Source organism: Sarcophilus harrisii, chromosome 2 (assembly GCF_902635505.1).
Source record: "Sarcophilus harrisii chromosome 2, mSarHar1.11, whole genome shotgun sequence".
Taxonomy (NCBI): Eukaryota; Metazoa; Chordata; class Mammalia; order Dasyuromorphia; family Dasyuridae; genus Sarcophilus; species Sarcophilus harrisii.
In genome coordinates this window covers 596,945,348-596,960,673 of record NC_045427.1, presented here as the reverse complement: position 1 = coordinate 596,960,673, position 15,326 = coordinate 596,945,348, and the positions used below count along the sequence as shown (strand labels likewise).

The following is a 15,326-nucleotide window of genomic DNA, read 5'->3' as shown; positions in this document are numbered from 1 at the left end:
CTTTTGAATTAAACTTTTGATTTTGTAGGGACCATGATTTCCCATGATTCTCAACTAGATTTCACCAGAAGAACATTGCTACTCAACTTGATAGTTGGATATCAACTTCCTGAATGAGAACTCACTTATCTCCCCTTCTCCTTCTATTTTCTAAAGTATGGGATGAAATTCAGAGCCCCATAAATCTCCAGAATGCTGCTCTGGGCAGGTTTACATAGTTGGAAGTGGGTGGGGAAAACTTTCCTTCTGCTTTCCATATAGGGGTGGAGTAATGCTATGGTAACCTGAGAGCTATCTAGCATGAGGTTCTTGGGGCTTCCCATAAGGATTGTGCCTTCTCCTTCCCACCCATGTTGTCAACAAAGGAGGGGTTCACCTCCTGGCTGGAATAGTCATGCCAATGGGTATGGGGTTAATGGGACATGGAAGATAGTTGCAGGGAAGAAGTGCCCTTGGTGACTCACTTCAGTGCCCTGGATGGAGGATGTACCTCAGTCCCTGAAAGAGAGCCAGAACTGTTATGCCCTTGTCTTAGAGCTGCCTTTCCCCCCTTGGTTGTCTACTGGTTTCCTGGCTTGGGAACCTGTACTATGAACAAAGTCCATTTAGTGGTGATGGTGTTGCATGTTAGCCTTGGGGTATCTTAGGGTCTCTAGGATCTTTCCCAAACCCCCTTCCCTTGCTCAACAAGTTCGCTCCGGGTGTCAGAATTTCCCAGTTATGGCTCCACTGATGGCCAAGGATACTAGATAGGACAGACTCATCTTGGAAAAGCTTTATGAGGATATGGGGGAAGAGGAAGAAGAAAAATCTCCATTTACAGGGAATTTGAAAGACTGTTCACTGCTGAACGAGAGGGATCCCAATCTGTGTGTTCTCCTCAGTCCTCTATTCAACTCCTTACTTGATTATACAGGGTAACCTCAGGTTGACTTCCAAGATCTTGGATGGAAGGAAGAGCTTTTCAACATACTGACAGAAACGGAGGGCAACGATCTTCTCCCCAAATTGGGACTTTGATGGGGGGGTGGGGGTGGCGGAGAGAGGTATTTAGTCTGCAATGCGTTCCTTAGCCGGTCCATTCTCCTTAGGTAGGGGAGAGGGAGCCGGGAGTCGGGAGGCACGAGACACGAGTCAGGAGACTCTGTCCTTTGGCGGACTGCACGCCATAAATCCTGAGAATAATAACAATAACAATTTAAAAAGGTATAGAAAGGCCTTGAAGCTCCTGTCGCTTTGTGCTGCCAGTGTTCAGGAGGCAGCCCCAGCCTTGGTGCCGCTGTGTCCTGGAGCCCAGAATCGCTGGGGCTAGTAAAGCGGCACGCCGGAGCCTAGTGGGAGGGTGGGCAGCGCTGGCTGGCCCAGCCGGGAGCAGGCAACGTACAGTTTTATGTGCGTCGTTCGGTTTTTTTTTATAGTTTAATAGGGTCCAACTATTATAGCATAACAAAGGCCGTCACAGACCCGATGTGGCTTGTTTCCGCTCTCGGTAGCCGTCCTTTGGTGTGTACTGAAGGAGTGTCTGGGAAATGCACAAAAACAAAGGGACGTTTAATACTAGTTTTCTTTTTATATGTGTGCTCTCAGCTTTCATCATTCAGGGCGCTGACCATTACAAAATCCACCCACAGACACAGTGGCTGGGACTGGGGGGGAAGTGGGGAGGGCACAGATCGGCTTCAAAGTCTTTTCTTTGCAGGGGCTGCTTAGGGATTTACACTCTTAAATTAACTCCTTCCTCTCCAAAGTCAAGCGTCGTTTCCACTGGAGAAGGAGGGGCCGTTTGCCCCGAAAAGGAGTATGGCCTGCGGCTAACAGTCACCAGAGGGGATCATATTCAGGGAGCAGCTCACCTAGGCTTTGGGGAGGATGGAGATCTCGCCTGATTCAAGTGAGGATGTGTGTGTGGGGGGGGGGGAGTAGGAGGTGGGGAGAGTCTGGAGCCAGGATCCTGTGTCTCTGGGTGAACCAGACAGCAACTTATAGATGTTATTTCCTAATGTCAGTGAACAGTAGGCTGGCCTTCAGAGTAGGAGCCTGGTGTAGGTTCTGTTTTGTTCGGTGAGGTCTAAAATGAAAGACAAATTTAAGCAAAGATAAATGACTTCCTTCATTTTCTTAAGCTTAGGTAGCATAAAGAGTGGGCCTTCTACCCCTCTCCTTCCCTCCTTTCATTCAAATCTTCCTCCATTCCTCCAAACCCCTAAGGACATTTGGCTTGTCCCTGTGCTTTGTAATGTCTCATATACAGACTAATAATTATTATTATTATTATAATGACAAAACAACAATCCCTTGTATGGTTATAGGCTTTTTATCTTGCAAAATGCTTTCCTAACCATTATTTCATCCCATCCTCACAAAAACCTGTAACACAGACAGGCTGAGGATTATTATCTCCCAAAACTCATCTTCCTACACTCCTCCCATATTTTAAAGATGAGGAAAAAAAAGCTCTGAGACCTTAAGTGAAGTGGCCAAGATAATGGCAAAACTTGGACTCTCTCCAGAATCTCCTTCCATCTCACCTGACACACTCCCACCCTAAACAAACAACAAACAAAAATAACAACCCCCCCCAAAGGAAAAACAAACAAACAAACCTCTCTTCCTCAATACCACCATTTCAGGAAAGACCTCAGCCGTGCTTGTTGTCACTCATTCATATATTTTTTAAAAATCCTTCTCTATTTCCTTGCTCTTCCTTTTTCCCCTCTCCAAGGTCAAGCTCTCTTTTATACATTGTCTTCCCCCATTAGAATGTAAGATTTTTGAAGTCAGTGATTTTCTTTCTTGCCTGGAAATTCCTGGTATATAATAACTAGTACTAAATACTTGTTGACTTGATTTGATGATCTTGTATTTTTGCCCCCAAGGTTAGTAGTACTTGACTGACAAAATAGCCAAAAAAAGACATTTTAGAATAATCCTTGAAAGATATACTATGCAGTGTTTTAAGTTTAGGCTTAAGGAGCTTATTTTATTTATAGTCTGCCTCTTCTCTGTTGAAGAGAATGGTGTGATTTTGGCTTTTTGATGGAGGAATGAGACAGGAGTGAAACTGAAGAGATGAAATGTGTCTAGGAAGAGAGGTTTGAGTGGGAACATACCTTTAGCAGCCTTTGGAACCTTAAGCTGAAGAACTCAATGTCAAGGACAGGAGAGACAGAGGAGGCAAGGAGAAAAGCAAAATGGAAAAGATTTTTGGACAAGATAAAAATACTTGATTTAATCTCTCTCTCTCTCTCTCTCTCTCTCTCTCTCTCTCTCTCTCTCTCTTTCTCTCTCTTTCTCTCTCTCTCTCTCTCTCTCTCTCTCTCATCTATCCATCTATATATCATCTGTCTGTCTATCACCTGTCTACTTATCATCTATCTATGAGTCTATTATCTCTTTATGTATCTATCATCTAAGTATCTATCATCCATCATCTAATTTTCATCTGTATATCTCTGTATCATCTATGTATTTATCATGTATCCAATCATGTATCTATCTCTATCTATGTATCTATTATCTCTTTATCCATGTATCTATCATTTATCTATCTATTTACTTAATAACACAGGAGGAAATACTATAAATGTTACAGTTTGACAGGAGTGGCTATCCTAGTTGAAGAGATCTAAAAACTGCCTAAAATTTTAATTGCCCATCAATCTGGAAAGAAATATTTAGAACATCCTCTTGATACTAATAATAAGTATAAAAGAAGTAGAAAGGAAACTGGCTCTTGGGTGTAGTGAACAGGAGGGGATGTGGACAGATAGTGACCAAGTCACTTTTTCTGTAAGGGCTTCAATTCCTTGATCTGTAAAATGAGGAAGTTGGATTAAGTTGTTGAGGTCAATTTAATATTCACAAATATTTATCAGGCATTCATGATGTATGATAAGGCTACAAGGATAAAAACAAGACAATTCCTGCTCTGCAATAGCTCACATTTTATTGGAGTATCACTTGAGCTGAGTCTCAAAGGAATCAAGGATTCTGAGAAGTAGATACGAAGGAGCTGGCTCTACATTTGGGGGTGCTGGGTTGTGTTGATGTATGGACATTGAAGATAGACAAGTTTGGGCAAGAATTAAATATTTTGGCTGAGAGTGAGTGGAGCAGTTAAGTGGTATAGACTATAGAGTTTAAGGCCTAGGGTCAGGAACATTCATTTTTCTGAGTTCAGTTCTGGTCTCAGACAAATGGATGACTCTAAACAAGTCAATTTACCTTTGCCTCAGTTTCCTCATCTGTAAAATGAGCTAGAGAAGGAAATGGAGAAACCACTCCAGTGTCTTTGCCAAGAAAACCCCCAAAGTGGATCACTCAGAGTCAGACATGACTAAAAAATGACTGACAAAATAGCCAAAAAAAGACATTTTAGAATAATCCTCGAAAGATATACTATGCAGTGTTTTAAGTTTAGGCTTAAGGAGCTTATTTTATTTATAGTCTGCCTTTTCTCTGTTGAAGAGAATGGGGTGATTTTGGCTTTTTGATGGAGGAATGAGACAGGAGTGAAACTGAAGAGATGAAATGTGTCTAGGAAGAGAGGTTTGAGTGGGAACATACCTTTAGCAGCCTTTGGAACCTTAAGCTGAAGAACTCATTGTCAAGGACAGGAGAGACAGAGGAGGCAAGGAGAAAAGCAAAATGGAAAAGATTTTTGGACAATCTGGTTTACTCTTACCTATACTCTTGCTTCATGAGAATGAGCTAGTCATGGTGAGAAGTAGTGAGAAGTCCCTGACAGTAAAAGGACACTAAGAGGAAAAACCTGGCTTTCAAGAGTATCATTTCTTAAAAGATCCAGAGTCCCTGTGTAAAGGACAAAACCCTGTATTGTAAAATGTCCCAAGTCCTAAGTCCTGAGTTACTGAGTCTTCATGTTGTGATGTCTCTTCTGAGGCAACTATCTAATGTTCATTAGAAGTCTCATTTCAACATGTGAATCTAGAGTGTGACTATTATGTCTTTTCAAGGCTTCAGAGTTAGCTCTGAAGAGTTAAAAGGAGGGAGGTGCTTTTCTAATGTTATAATTCATAAGTACCAATATTGTGCTTCCTGCTGATTATAGCTTAATATTAATTAGTCAGGTGTCTTTAGTAAAGAGTATTTACTAAGATTCTATAAGGACAAACCCACCTCCAAAAGTCTGTGACACATTCTGCCACTAATAGTAAAGAATCCAGGGGAAAGTGGGCTGAGGCTTAGAGTAAGTACATGTGTCAAATGGGGTTGCTCATAGCTTACAGAAGTCCTTTTGATGGAGTTCTTATGACTTTTCCCCTTTGGTATGGTGTAACTTTTCTGTTGAACTCTCATACTGAGACCACTGTCCCAACTTCCATTTTCATTGATGAATTGGGTTCCCAGAAGGTGGCTTCCTAGTCATACCTGAGCTTTAGGAATATAATTTAGGAATAAACATGCTATCCATGTGGAGGACAGATTGAATCAGGGATATAATAGAAGCAAAGCCACTAGGGAAGAGCTATAGTTCTAATCCAGTCTCTGCTACCAAATAAGTACATTTTGGACAAATTGCTTTCCATTCTTTGACACAGTGCTCTTATCTACAAAATGAAGAGGTTGGACTAGATATTGATAGTCTAAATTTTGGACCTTCAGTGATCAACACAGGTAATTAAAAATTTTTTAAATGTAAACTTAACAACTATAGTGCCTCTTGCACATGTAGACACTCAGAAAAGTGGTTCCAGAGTCAAGGCACTAAGTATGTCATCACCCAAGGCACCTCATTGGTCAACATCCACTTTTGTCAATCAACCAGAAAATACATCAGCTCAAAGCAAAAGATATGTGGTCCAATGGGATATAAAACAAATAAGAAAACATTTTTCTATACACACATAAGATACATTCTTCCACAAATTGTTATCAGTGAGAAAGGACACACATGTGGGGAGTATACAAGCCAAGGAAATGTGCGTGATTTGTATACATAACTAATATGTGTAGCCAGGGAAGAAATGTGAAAAGACACATATTAGAAAACTATATAGTGGGAGTATATGTCTTGAGAACATTTATGGAAGATTTTTATGTGGTCAGAGAAGGAAATCAGACTTTTATTCTGTAGAACTAATTATGTCCTTTGGTTATATCTTTATATTATTTTCTTCTGGGACTCTTCTTGGTCTAGGGCAGAAATTCCAAACTTTTATGTTAATCTGGTTAAGACTAGAGACGTCTTTTCAGAATAAAATTTTTAGATTATTTAAGAATATATAAAGATTATTGAATAAAAATGGATATTATTGAAATCATGTAAATTTCACTTTGAAGTTAATAAAAATAAGGGTACAATATTTTTTCCCATGCAAATTCATGGATTCCCTCCTTTAGATCTTTTGGGAGTCCGTTGACACCAGGTGTAGTGGTTGGATACATCTCTTCAGAGACAGATGCTGATTGTCTTGGCTTCTTTTTGTTCAGGTACAGAGACTAGAAGCTTTTTCTTGACCAGATCAAACTAATAACTCTTGCAATTCATAGTGACTTAGACTATGAGCTTCTATATCACACTTTCATAGATATGTTTATGTATACTATTTCTCTCTATAAATATATGCAGATCTCTCTCTCTTTCTATATATATATATATATTTGTATATGCATATATCTCTAGATACATAAAGATCTATTAGAGCTATAAATATGTGAATATATGTGCATATATACATGAATTCTTTTGATTCTTTGATGTTAGCTTAAAGTCCATTGTTCCACATAAATGGCCTAGAGAATTAGAAATTCCTGTAAATTCAAAGACCTCTTTATTGAGATCTTATATTACTTCAAACAACCCATTTCAGAATATTTGCCAAGGAAATTGCACAGGAACTGTGTGGAAGGTGGGAATATAAAGTCCACTTTTTCTTTTACTAGGTCCTCTCTAGTTTGACCTACAAATTCAGTTGACCACTAACAGAAGTTAAGCTTCTTCACAAAAGAGAAAATATTAAGTTATCAGTGTCTATCCTACTGGCCTAGATTCCTACCTTTCCCACACACATCTTCCAGTAAAATAAAATAATATAAACATTTAAAAAGCATTTCTTTTTGAGTAGTACAAAGTTTTATTGTCTTGAGAAACAAGAAACCATTAAAAAGATGAAGGTGCTGCTTGATGTTTTCCAACAAAACAAATATAAAACAAAAAAAAAATTTAAATGAAATATAACAATACTCTTTGACAAGAATTCTACAATTAGAGATATGCCTTAACTATGCATAAAACCCAGAGATGTAAAAGACAAAGGAAAGGTCCCATATATACAAAAAATATTTATAGCAGCGTTTTTAATGGTTGCAGAAAGTATGATACATGAATCAATGTAATATTATCTTTTTAGATCTTACTACCATGTCTCAGCTGTTTTTTCCCTTTGTTCCTGCACCATCTTTGACTGGTTAATGGATTCTCACTGGTACACCATTTTGGAAAGAACTTGGAGTAACTATCCTTCTTTCTCCAAAGGTCACCACTACTTTCTTTCTAGCTTTTTCATAGATCCTTTTTATATATTATCTTCCCTCCTTAGAATTAAATTCTTTGAGGGACTGTCTTTTTCTTTGTGTTCATATTGCCAGCACTTATCACTATGCTTGTAGTTGTTGTTGTTGTGCCTTAAGAATAGCTCAGTATCAAGAATTAAGAGAAACTTTGGAAAAATAGTTTAAACTGATGTAGAATGAAGAAGGTACAAAATCAGTTAGGTAACGAAACCAAGAAAAACGTGAAGAAAAAAAACATGAAAAACTTCAGAATTCTGGTCAATGGACAGACCAATCATGACTTGTGATGACTGATGGTAAAGTATAACTCTACCTCATTGCTGAAAGATAATATGTTATAGTTGCACAACAAAGTTGTCAGGCATTCCTTATGGGTTTTGTTCTGCCTTATTACCTACTCTTGGCTACAAGGGAGATTCTTGGTGGGAGTAGTCATTTAGTCATTGAGAAATTACATAAAAAGAGAAAAAGGGCATCAATAAAATTCTAACAACACAAACTGCATTTCTGTTTCAATCTATTGGTAAAATGGAATGAAATTTAATAACTGAAAGAATTACCAAAATAACATTTACAGAGAAAATTACAATACAGTTTGTTTTTCTTGAAGTCAATCCACAGTTACTAAGGTAAGACTCACTCTAAGCTTATCTTCCTTATGGAGAGTATCCTCATACCATAATCTCTCTGGAAAAATCCATTTAAAGAATAGCCCAACTCTTGTGGGTGAAAAGTTTAAATATCTCTTAGATAAAAGATACCTTGTCTTGGAGTTATGCTAATCAATTTCCTCTTCAGTTGTAGGTGAATCAATTCAATGGAAAGCATCGCATGAAATAAAAGTTATCTCTTTCAGATGAAAAGGAATTATGAATAGTCTTCATTGAATATAGTCAGTATAATACAGTGTGCCCTCTATATATCCTGATGGAATATTTCTTAATGGGCTCCCCATGCTTTGTAGCATGCCTGTTCTTTGATTTATGGAGCCAAGGTAAATTGTACACATTGCCAATAAAAATTCTTTGCATATTCAGTTTAAAAATTTTTTCCATATAACTTTAGGAATATGAAAAGAAATACTAGAGAATTAAAAAACATGTTAAACACATGATCCAGGCATAAAAGTATTTTTTACATGACTCATAGGGCATTTTAGGCATCAAAAGAAGGATTTTATTTAAAAAAAATTCAATTGAAGGGCTTGAGATAGTGGATCCTGAACTCATTGAGACCAGCATTTTCTATATTGTTGCAGAGGTTACTCACCCAAATTTCAACGAAAGAGGAGTTCCCTAAAATGTTTCATACACATTAATTATAAGAAAACTGACTCCTTTTAAATGTATTGAGAACTAGCTATAAAAAAGAATTCAGAGAAAAAGAAAATGAAGAAACCTTTCATGAAGGTAATAATCCAGTGACACTATGCAGTTTGTCTGCAATGTAAATTTAGATTCCCGCTCCCAGCATTGTCTTTGGGTTGTTCATTATTTACTACATAGGTTTCTGAATGATGGTATTATTCTGACTCTTCCAGGCCCTGGAACACTGCAGTCTTCTTCATGAGATCCATCATTACTCATAATAGATTAGATTAACTGCTCACATAAGAGAAAATAAATGGCTGAAAATGCCTATTGTTCAGAATATTACTCTCATTTGAATGGACAATCTATAGAACTGGTTCATTTGTTCTTAACAGATGATGAAAATGGATTAATGAGATAGATCTAGAACTGAATACAATAAAGCAAGCTAAAATATATTTTGGAAATTCTTTATGTTATTAATAGCCCTGAGGTACTCCATGGAATTAAAAAAAACATTTTTTTTCACACAAGCATTCTTTCAATGATATTATATGGCTGTGACTCATGAATCTCTGAGGAAGAAAAAATGTGAATCACCTAAAGGCAATAGTAAGATAGATAGAAGACATCAAGTGCCTGTAGATTATTGGCAATAAAAAATTGCATGTGTACAGTGTATCCCACTTGTGTGTATATGATGACACATTAATCTCATGGCAGACAGATAGGTGTTAAAGTGGAAAGTGGTGGGCCTAGAATCAGGAAGGCCTGAATTAAAATCCAATCTCAAATTCTTACTAGTTGTATGACCTGGGCACTTAACTCAGTTTGCCATAGTTTCCTCATCTTTAAAATGAGCTGGAAAAGGAAATGGCAAACCACTCCAGTATTTTTGGTCAAGAAAACCACCAGTGGGGTCATGAAGAGTCAGTTATGATTAAAAAACAACTGAAGAGTAATGACAAAAAACTATTGGCAAATTTAGTTCTTTGATAAGGTATGACCATATTTTGTCGAGGTCTGGGAATACTCCTCTTGCCTCTTTTAGATTACATTAAATTCAATTGATTCAGAAGCAGGTCATATTCTTGGACTATATGTTTGGACTAGTATTTTAAAGGTGAGAACTAGAATTGGAAACAGAGAGATATTGAGAGGAGAGGGGTAATGTACACAGAAGCCTGGACTTTGTTCCTTAGAGGGGAAGTCTCTACAGATAGATGATAGGGATAAAGAAAGCTTTAGAATTCTAATAAGGTTTAAGTTGCAGGACTATAAGTCAACAGATATTGGAAGAGGAACAATAAATTCCTTTACCAACTCCCCTAGACTCAGTGGAAGAGTTTTTGAATTATGTAAGACCCAAACTAGACAATAAGGGATAGAGATATAATGTGGAAAAACAAATCTGGACCTTGTCCTTAACTAGTTCTCTGGTAAAAGAGATGGATGCAAGTGCTTTCTCTTAGCCAGATACCTACAATTCAGAGTACTAAGCTAAAAGGGCTATATAGTTTCTTGGGAGACTATTAGATATTCATCAGAGAAGAAATAAGAGTTATTATTATTGTTTATGGTCTTAAGTTTGAGACTTTGTATTTTTTCCTCAGGTTAAATTAAAGCTCTCCTATGTTTGCTGTTATCATTAGCCTGAATATTTAACTTGGAACTCAGAATTGTTTTCTTTTTGTTGGAGTCTTTGATATGAAAAAAATTCAATTTTTTTTCTGGAGGAAATCACGTTAGGGGAAAAATGATGCAAATTTGGATGTTTCTGGGGCAAGGAAATGGAGGAACAAATTATGAAAAAAAAAGTGATTTTTTGGGGGGAAAACTTCCAAGACTGATCTAGTCTTTGTAATTCCAGAGTTTTGGTTATAAGCCACAGGTTATATGGAGAGAAAGTACTATGTAAGATATTATCAAAGAAATGTATTGCTAGAAATGGAGGAATGACAACAGATTGGCAATCCAAGTATTGGGAATGATATGTATGTAATATTCAGAAACCTAGAGAAAAACTCCTAACCCTTTTGGGTAGGCTTCCTGGAAGAAGAAATGGACAAGAGTCATATAGAAAGAGAAAAGATGAGCATAGGTTACGCAGTTGGAGAGATTAACCATGTTGATAAGATAAGAGACATTTTGAAGTACTGGGATACTGAAGGAGGTGAAGGAATACCTAGAGATCTTAGTGGAAGCTCATTTTTCTTCTTTAGTTTTAGAATGGTCATGAAAACTTCTGTCTTCTGTGCTTCTGCATACTCACTTTGGATCACAAATAGCCTCAAATGACATTGAATCCAAATCCTTCTAAAGGATCTGGGTTATGATTAGTGACTTGTTTTTCAGTAGGGATAAAAGATGTTGAATAGACACAAAAATGTTTCTCTGATAGATACAAACTAGATTATTTTCCCAATTCTCTTTTAGTCTCTTGGATTTTAGCTAATGGTTTTAGTGACTAAAATAATCTTTATCATTCAATAAAATTATGGCACTAATCCAAGACAGTTTAGAGAGAGTTAAGGAATAAATTTACTGGAAAAATTTCCAGAATGTATCACTTAAAAAGATGGTTAATGAACATTTAGAAAAGAAAATGGTAATTACAAAGAGCCAAGATTGCTTCATCTACAACAAAGAATGCCAGACATATCTTATTTTCTTCTAGTCAAGATTACTAAACTTGAAAGAGAGGTTTGCTGTTTCCACATATTGGTTGTTGACCCTGGGTAAGTCATTTAATTTATTGGTATCCCAGTCAACTCTCTAAGGAAACTTGTTGTAGATCAGCTTCTAGTCTGCACTGGAAGAGGGAGATTTTGTCACTAAGTTTTTGTTATGCTAGTGAAATTACAGATGTGGCCTTCCTCTTTCCTCTCCCCTCTCTTCAAATAAAAGAAACACTCAGAAGCAGTCCTGACTCTGAAATCTCTTTGTTTGAGAATTGTGGGGTTTGAGATTGTGGAAAAATTACTTAACCTTTCAGTTCTCTAGGCAATTCTCTAAAACATATAAGTGGTAGAGAAGGTCCTGAGGGATGTGGATTGATTTTTTTTATCCAGAATTCTCTATAATATTAAAATCAGGTTTGGTTCCCCCCTCAAATAGCATCACTGACATTTTATTGAATTTTATAGTTTATAAAACACTTTACATACATTAGCTAAGTCAACAAGTATTTATTAAGCCCCAGCTGTGTGCCAAGGAGCCTCTAAGTAGTGCAAGGGATGGTGTGTCTAACTTGGAATCTAGCTTCAAATTCAGCCTCAGATTCTGAGTAGTTATGTGGACATTGAGCAAATCCCTTAACCCTGTTTGCCTCAGTTTGCTCATCTATAAAATGAGTGGGAGAAAGAAATGTTAAACCATTCCAGTATTTTTTTCAAGAAAATCCTAAATCACATCATGAAGAATCTTGCATGACTAAAGGGACTGAACTATACTACAATAAATGTGCCAAGAGCTATGCCATATGGTGAAGATAAAAAAAGGCAAAAACCAGTCCTAGTTCCATGGAGCAAGGACTAACAGGAGAGACAGCATACTAAACTATAAAGGGACAAGATTTATACAGGATCAATTGGAGATAAAACCTAAGGGAAGTTACTAGCCTTAAGGGGGATCAGAAAAGGCTTCTTGTTGAAGGTGGGTTTTAGCTGAGATTTGAAGGAAGCCAGGAAATCCGGGAAGGGGAAGAGAAATGAGTGGGGAGAGCATTCCAGGCATGGAAGATAGCCAGTGTATGCATAATACGGATCATGGAGATAGTGGATCTTGTGTGGGGAGCATTAAGGAAACCAGTATCCCCAGATTACAGGTTGTATGGAGGGAAACAAAGGTAAAAAAAAACTAGAAAGGTTATAAAAGGCTTTAAAGACTACAGAAATGGTTTTGTATATGATCCTGGAGGAAACAGTGAGCATTGGAGTATAGTGAATTATATAATTCTCTGTTTTATAAAGTACTCCTTTCTCCCCTAAAAAATAAAGTAAGTAGTGCCAATTTTGGGGGGCCATTTTTGTGCCCCTTTTTTACATATGAGAAAACTGAGGACAGGAGAGATTGTTACTTGCCCAGTGTCATGCAGCTAAATAACTATCAAATTCAAAATTGAGCCCAGCATCTTTTAAGTTGTCCTGTTCTTGTCTTCCTATATCAAATTCCCAGCCTGAGCTTTGTATGCAAGGTCCTGGAAATCCTAGAAGTCTTTCTATGAGTGTCTATTCCCAAAGAAGCAAAACACTCCAAATGGTAGATGGCCACTGCCATCTACACTAAGAGGATGTTCTTACTTTATTCTTGTGGGAAGCATAAGATGCTGCAGGTTAAGATGAAAAGGAAGATTTCTCTTTTCCAGTCCTTCATCTTAAACAAATGAAAAATCGACTTTTTAATTGCAATTTAGGAAATTAATGGAGTTAATTATTGAAAATTGTTACGTTAAATTTAGATATGCTTACAAATATCATTTTGTAATGCTGGTTGATCTAGATGTCACGTGAGGGGACTATGGCCATTCTTGGTATTTGCATGGCTCCATTTTGATGACTGGAAGAGAGAGTGAAGCTGACAGCTTGGTGCAACTCTGCTTCAACTTAAATTGAATTCACTTAACAATCAAGATATCACCCCATGATGTCATTAGTCCTCTTTGAAAATGAAGGATGAACAACAACAAAGATTTCAAAGTGGTCATATAAATTCTCTCACTTGATACTCAAAACAATGTTTTGAAGCAGACATTATTACAATCATTTTACAGACAAGAATAAAGATCTAAGTGAGTAGCCTATGGTCATACCAGAAACAGAATAGTAGGGTAGGCCTTAATGACTATGAATGGGGCATACTATTCTCTTTATAAACTGCTTCTCTATTCCCTCCCTTGTGGATTGAAGCCCATTTATGTTATCTGATCTTCTCCAATTCATAAATTATAAATCTAGAACTATAACCTTAGAAAGGATCTAGTTCAAGTCGATTGTTTTACCAAAAATGTGATCCAGGTAATTTAAATGATTTGTCCAAGGTCAAATGGGTAGGAAATTTCAGAGAAGGGGTTTTAACCCAGGTTTTCTGATTCTGGGGACAGAGCTCTTTCCATAGGAGATCTAATCAAAATCTGACAGCCTGACTTCTTTTAGGAAAGAAGGACCCTTTGATCTTTTAGGAATGAAGGTAGAAAGGAAAAAAAGATAGATTTAGAGAAAAAAGGAAGAAAAGGAAGCTGAAAGGAAGGAAAGATGCAAAGAAGGAAGAAAGAAGGGAGAGAGAGAAGAAGGGAGGAAAAGAAAGAAGAAGAGAAGAAAGGAAAGAAGAAAGAGAAAGGAAGGGACGGGGGGGGGAGGAAAGAAGACCTTTGAAGAAGGGAAAAATAGGAAGGAAAGAAAGAGGGAGGGAAGAAGCAAGGAAGAAAAGGAGGAGAAAGGAAGGGAGGGAGAAAGGGAAAGAGGGATGATGTAAAGAAGGGAGGGAGGAAGGAGAGAGGAAGTAAGAAGGGAAGATAGGAAAGAAAGAAGAAAGGAGGAAGGAAGAAGGGAAGGAAGGAAGGAGGAAGGGAGGAAAGTAGGGAAAGGGGGGAAAAAGGAATAGAGGGAGAGATAAAGGAAATAAGCATTTATTATCTATTATGTATCATGCATTTTAAAGCCATTTACAAATATTATCTCATAACATTCTCTCAACAATCCTGAGGGGGGCTGTGTTATCATTATTCTTATATTACAGTTAAGCAACTTGAGGCAGATAGAAATTAAGTGACTTGCCCAGGATCTCTAAACTTACGTCTCTAAGTCTGGATTTGAAGTTAGGTCTTCTTCACTCCAGATCCAGCATTCTATCTGCTGTACCATTTGGTTGCTTCTAACATTCTTTTAATATTTTGTGGACACTATTGCAACACACAGAGTGTTCTACTGTCTCCTAGGTGATCAGTTCATCTCTTTTCCAAGTAATATGCGTCTTGGGAATGTCTATGCCACTTTTTGTACAAAAGTTTATATTTTATCTATCTCTTGTTAGGAGGGGAAAAAGTGAAGATCCTTTAAGAAGATGGCTAAGAAGGAAAGGTTGAAGGTAAAAATAAACGATCTTCAGAACTTTAGACAAATTATCTTTTACATCTGTGGTTAATTTTAAAGAATAACTGGGAGGAAAATATTAGTTCTAATGACAGGCTAACTCAAATGAGATCTCAGACTGGAAAAAAAAATATCATGTGCTTTTACTGACACCCTGGGGGAACTGCTAATACTTGAGATTCCTTCATTTTGTTGTTGTTATTGTTGTTGTTTATGAAAGGGGAAGGATGTGGTACCAGTCAAAGTGCCTTAAGACATTCTCTGTGATTATCAGAAAGAAGTCATTTCCTCTTAGTTAGTTAGTTAGTTAGAAAGAGCTGAGGTTGGTTGGTACCATGAGGGAGCTTAGGCAGTGAAATGACTCCATTAAAGCTGATTACAGGCTCAGCTT

The 15,326-nt window shown here is 37.3% G+C and overlaps 1 long non-coding RNA gene across 2 annotated transcripts; it reads right to left on the bottom strand.

Moving 5' to 3' along the window:
* Window positions 1-449: 449 nt before the first annotated feature.
* Window positions 450-14,685, bottom strand: LOC116421929. Of its 2 annotated transcripts, XR_004232524.1 has the most exons (5): window positions 14,640-14,685; window positions 13,316-13,403; window positions 13,148-13,220; window positions 1,854-2,068; window positions 450-1,522 (listed from the first exon to the last, which is right to left on the bottom strand). It is a non-coding gene; the product is annotated as an uncharacterized LOC116421929 (long non-coding RNA). The 2 variants fall into 2 exon arrangements; XR_004232523.1 differs by lacking the exon at window positions 14,640-14,685 and having other exon boundaries at window positions 13,316-13,522.
* Between the last annotated feature and the right edge of the window lie 641 nt (window positions 14,686-15,326).